The following is a 6,000-nucleotide window of genomic DNA, read 5'->3' as shown; positions in this document are numbered from 1 at the left end:
AGGGTAGGGCCTTTTTATGGCCAAACTAAGAGAGTGCCCTGACTGTGCATGCAGGAAAAGGTTGCCAGGCAGTTGCTAAAGGGCAGGAAGCATAGGGCTGCTGTCTCTAGGAACATGCCAGCTCTCATGCTACATACCACAGTCATTGATGCTTGAGTCTCTAATCCATAAGATAAAAGCCAGGCTGTTGGAAACCTTCCACAAGACTATTGCTAACTGAGTTCTTCTAACCTGCTTAGAAGTCAAGAGGCTTTCCAATGGACTAATTCAAGCCCAAATCCAACAATTGTCCAGCATTACTTCACCAACTATCAGGGATGACCTAATGGAACAGTTAATGGAAGTAGACAGGGTGTGAATCTTAACTCAGAAGTTTGCTATCTGTATGATTTTCAACAAGGTCTTAACTAGTCTATACCTCAGTTATTCCACTTTGTAAATGAGCTAATAGTATATACTGGATAGGGCTTAGTGTATTGCCCACTACACAACTCCAGGAGGTGCTGTTTACAAAGATCATAATGGAAATACAAACACTAAAAGTTGTGTGATACAAAAATGCTTGTTATTATAAATATTAGCTATAACTGATACATGTAAATAATTTAGCACGATATCTATAATAGATTTATGAAAAGAACCCAATATCGGTCTCTCAAGAAATTGACTGTGATTTGTTATACTTTTTTGAACCTTGATTGTAAGAAGAAAAATGTTTAGAGGAAAGAACATAGTCTGCAAAGGCCAAAAGGTAAAAAAGTGCCTTATTTAGGAATCAAAAGTATTTCTGCATTCAGGAGTACAGAGGTTAGATCATTAAGGATCTTGAGCTTACTACTGAGGGTTTTGACCACAGGGCATGAGGAAAAAGAGAGCCAACAAAGAGTTTTAAGTAGAGTCATAGTGTCAGATCTGATCCTTAGCAAGTTTATTTTGGCTGAAATTTGAAAAATAGAATGATGAATTTGGCAGTGAGTTGAAGGAGTGATTAATTATATCAGGCTTGGAGACAGACACAGGTTTGAATCTTTCTTCAGGGTTTACTCTCTCTGTTCACTACTGTTATTTGTTACAAATATTTTACCTTTTTTGATCCTTATCAGTCTCCAAGCCATTTTAAGTTGCAAGACTACTAAAAGGATAACTACCCCTTTTTAAATGTTAGCTGTCTGCTCTTTGATTTTTGAATACCTGCTAGGCATTGGGATTGTTTAGAAATCAGATCTCAATATAGTAGGCATGAGCTGGTCTCCTTGTTTCCTCCCATCCCCTGCAATATCTCCACTGAACCAGGAGAGAGCCTGTTCTGAAAGGAAAACTAGATATTACTTTATGATCAGAACCCCCTGAGATTCCTGTCTCTCTCCTCATCAAAGCCAGTACCTCAGTGGACTCAGTGGCCCCATGATCCATTCCCTTTGCATTTCCACTCCTGCACAGCCCTTCCTCCACACTGGTTTCTCTGTGGTTCTGGGATGTGCCAAGCACCATTACCATCACCATTACCTTTGTCCTTTGTTGTAATACTCTTCCTGCAGTTTCCACAAGGTTGACCATTTGCTTCCTTCAGGACTTTGCTCAAATGTTGTCTTTATCAGAGAGGCCTTCCTTAACCATCTACTGTAAAATCATGCTGCTGTATGTGTGTATGCATTCACACACACACACACACACACACACACACACACACAGACACACACACACACACACAGACACACACACACACAGTCTTCCTTAGATTGATTCTGCCCTTCCCACACTGTAGTACTTTTTACCACCTGATATTTCATTTATTACTTTGTTTTCTCCCCATTAGAATGTAAGCTCTGAGAAGACAGAGACTTTGTTTTATTCACTGATGAATTCTTAGGTTTAGAAGAGAGCCTAGTGAGTCATTCTAAATTTCATACTAAGCGCACATAAATTATGGAGTAAATGAATGCATAAGAGAGTTGGAACTAAATCTCCTCTATTTTTCTTGCAGGCCAGTGGAAGGTCATCTTGTTTTAAGCAGGGATCTCATAATCCACCCAAGCCCTGTAATGGCTGAACAAGCAGACACACATTGACCATGAACTCTTGCATGCTTTGTAAATGTGTTTCTTTCATTTGCCAGCCTTTTACCCTCTCCTGGTCTTCTTCAGTATGGGAGAAATACAAAAGAAGGTTATCTCCCAATAGTGATGAGCTACAAGGGGCTTGAGGCCATGGTGGGATCTCTGAGGATCTTCCAGAATGTGCTGACCATGGTGATTCTCCTGGGACCTTGGAGCAGTTTTCAGTGCAAGCCATCAGCAACAAACATAGACAAACGTGGGTGGCTCTCAGGCAGCATGGAGCTATGGGAGCATCTCATCCAGCTCCTCTTTTAACTTTTTCAGGCCACAGGGCTATGTTCTGACTCAGGATGCTTTTCCTATCCATGTGCTATGGATGTCATAACTGGCCTCCCCTGAAGCCAGTTACCACCTTATACTTCATTTATTCCTCCCCATTAGAATATAAGCTCTTAGAAGACCAAGACTTTCTCTTATTCACTGGTGAATTCTTAGGTCTAGAAGAAAAGGTCCAGATGAGAGTTGTGGACCTTCTTGGACTTCAGCATCCATTCCCTACCCCTTTTACCCCAGCCCCTAAACCCCAGGTCCTGGAAGCTGAGGTGATGTGAGATCGGAGCTGAGTTTTGCATGAGTTGGTGGTTGAGTTTAGGGCTGTGGTCATTCTGTCCACTACTTTGCTTGCAATTCTCTGTGTTCCTCAATGACTCTGTTGTCTTATCCCTAATTGCCTATAGCCCTTCATATTACACACACACACACACACACACACACACACACACACACACACACACACACACTTTGTCTCTGTTTCTTTGCCAAATAAGCTGATTTAGATGAAATCATCGTTCTTGAGCCCACTATAGAACTAATGTGTGTTTTGGAATGACCATGGAAAGTGTGACACTGACACAGAGAAGGAACATTTTATGGCTGGTAATATAGATTTCAAAGCCTGCCAGGGTCTTACAGACAACTAGGCCTGGACCCAGTTATCTGTCCTTTCTGTTGGGGTCAGCCTGCAGGTTGTGAAGCAGGCTATGTATACAAATAGAAAGGAGTGTTCTTGAAATACCAGATGCCCAGTTGCTAATATATCTGGAGTTCTGGGTTGCTAAAAATTAGGAGAAAATGTGCTCTCATCAAAACATGCTTTTAAAACCTGTACTTAATGTGTGGAAATATTGCATTATAGTGGAATTTTTTTTCCTCTTGAGAACAAATACCATTGAGCTTTGATTGCAGGCAAATGTAGAGATTTATCTGTTTCCAAGTTTAGAGCCGTAAGGTGTGATTTCTTGAAATACAGTGTAAGTGTACTTCAAAATTTAAGATCATCATCATCATGCCTTGTGTTGGTAGGAGTTTTTCAGAGTCTCAGTTTCAATGCATGAATCTTAATAAAGTGGTTTTCTCAATGAAAAATGTCCTTGAAGACAATGTACTAATCAAAATTTAAAAGAAATATCTGCTTTAGCAACAAGGAGGTTATTTTTAATGCTTCAAAAGTCTTGTTTTTCTTTCTTGTTGTCCATTAGTATGCATAAATGTGTGCTTAATAAGGCCAGGCTTAAAATTGAACTTTTCATTTCCTGGAAGTCAGTCATAGGTCTTGCTCAATGAATGGAACTACAAGTAGAAAATTCACAAAAGAGAGATCAAACTGTAAATTTCACAAAACATTGCCTAATCACTGATGGAATCAGATTAATGATGATTCACCAGAGATATTGTGATGGTCAAACATACAGAAATTTATGTAAAGGTATTAATCATGCTTTGGATTTGGGTCTAATGATGTGATTATTTTTCTACCTTCCCTGCCCCATCTTCTTTTTACCAATATGTCAGGACAGTTGGTCATCTCCCTGTACAACATGCCTTGGTTAAGCCTCTCACCCATGATTCCAATGAGATTTCATATGTTAGCTCTGATGGCTTTCTTATTTTCCCATATGGACCATATAACTCCTGAGACCGAAATGGAAAGAGGAGAAAATGATACCAGCAAGTGTACTGTCTCATATTACCACAAGAAAAGGGTGATTTTTGCCTATTTGGTAGCCCCAAGATTATTCTTTCAGAGACAAGATTGCTAGAGCTACAGGGTATTTTGGGGCTATTGTCAACATGTTTCTGGGAGTCTCTATCATTGTTGACCAGTTTGTGTCCTTTATGGAAGTCATCACATCCCAAGAAAAATAAATAACCATAAAGAAAAACAATGGAAAGACCACCAAGATGACTATGAGGATCTGGAATGAGACTATGTTCAACCTGACTGTGATGGCCCTGGGATTTTCTGCTCCCAAGGTTCTGCTTTCAGTTATTGATGATCTTAAATTTTGAAGTACACTTACACTGTATTTCACTGCAGGAGACCTGGGGCCCAGCACCATCGTGGGAAGTGCTGCCTTCAGCATGTTCATCATCGTTGCACTTTGTGTTTAGGTGGTCCCTGATGGAGAGATGAGGAAGATTCAGCATCTGCATGTGTTCTTTGTGATGGCAGCCTGGAGCATCTTCGCCTACACTTTTCATTTCTCCTGGTGTTGTGGAGGTCTGGGACGTTTTGCTAACTTTCTTCTTCTTTCCCTTCTGTGTTGTGTTTGCCTGGGTAGCAGATAGGAGGCTTCTGTTTTACAAGTATGTCTACAAGCAGTATCAGGCTGGCAAGCAGAGGGGAATAATCACTGAACACAAGGGGGACCAGCCATCTTCCAAAACGAAAATTGAAATGGATGGAAAAGTAGTCAGCTCTCAGGTTGACAATTTCTTAGATGGCGCTCTGGTTCTGGAGGTCAGTGAGAGAGGGACCAAAATGATGAATAAACTAAGGGAGAAATGGCAAGGATTCTGAAGGAACTGAAGCAGAAACATCCAGAGAACGAAATAGAGCAGTTAATAGAATTAGCCAAATACGAAATCCTAAGTCAGCAGCAAAAAAGCCAAGCATTTTATCACATTCAAGCTACTTGCCTGATGACCGAGCTGGCAACATTTTAAAGAGGCATGTAGCTGACCAAGCAAGGAAGACTGTCAGCATGCATGAAGTCAACATGGAAGTGGCCAAAAGTGACCCAGTGAGCAAGGTCTTCTTTGAACAGGGGACATATCAGTGTCTGGACAACTGTGGTACTGTGGTCCTTACCATTATTTGCAGAAGTGTGGATTTGACCAACTCTGTGTTCATTGACTTCAGGAAACAGAGGGGACATGGCCAATGCTGGATCTGATTATGAACTCACTGAAGGAACTGTGGTCTTAAACCTGGTGAGACCCAGAAGGAAATCAGAGTTGGCATCATCGATGATGACAGCTTTGAGGAGGGTAAAATTTTTCTTGCACACCTCAGCAATGTCAAAGTATCTTCTGAGGCTTCCAAAGATGGCATCCTGAAAACCAATCAGTCTCCACTCTTGCTTGCCTTAGATCACCCTCCGTGGCCACGGTAACCAGTTTTGATGACAACCATGCTGGTATCTTTACTTTTGAGGAACCTGAGACTCGTGAATGAGAGCATTGGCATCATGGAGGTGAAGGTATTGAGAACATCTGGAGCTCGAGGAAATGTTATCATTCCCTATGAAACCATCGAAGAGAGGGCCAGAGGTGGAGGGGAGCCTTTGAGGACACTTGTGGAGAGCTCGAATGCCAGAACAATGAAATCGTGTAAGTTCTTTTTATGTATTTGTGTGTATGGTTGAGTGAGTGAGTGCATGACTGTGAGAGTATGTGCATATTATTAAACCAAATGGCATTAAAGGAACAGAATAATTATTATGGAAGACAACTGTCAAAAGTACCAGTACTTGCTTGGGTGTCACCTATCAATATGTACTAGACACAGATCTTAATTTGACATTGAGATCTTTTTTACTTTTGTCCTTTTATATATTTGATACACTGTAGACCATGATAAAATGAAGCATATGATGTAAGT

At 40.8% G+C, this 6,000-nt stretch overlaps 1 pseudogene; it reads left to right on the top strand.

Moving 5' to 3' along the window:
- The first annotated feature begins 3,600 nt into the window (after positions 1-3,600).
- On the top strand, positions 3,601-5,815 carry LOC144372888 (sodium/calcium exchanger 1 pseudogene; annotated as a pseudogene).
- The last annotated feature ends 185 nt before the right edge of the window (positions 5,816-6,000 follow it).

The sequence above is a fragment of the Ictidomys tridecemlineatus genome, unplaced genomic scaffold (genome assembly GCF_052094955.1).
Source record: "Ictidomys tridecemlineatus isolate mIctTri1 unplaced genomic scaffold, mIctTri1.hap1 Scaffold_183, whole genome shotgun sequence".
Taxonomy (NCBI): domain Eukaryota; kingdom Metazoa; phylum Chordata; class Mammalia; order Rodentia; family Sciuridae; genus Ictidomys; species Ictidomys tridecemlineatus.
The sequence above is the reverse complement of the archived record's forward strand: the minus strand, read 5'-3'. Positions and strand labels throughout refer to the sequence as shown.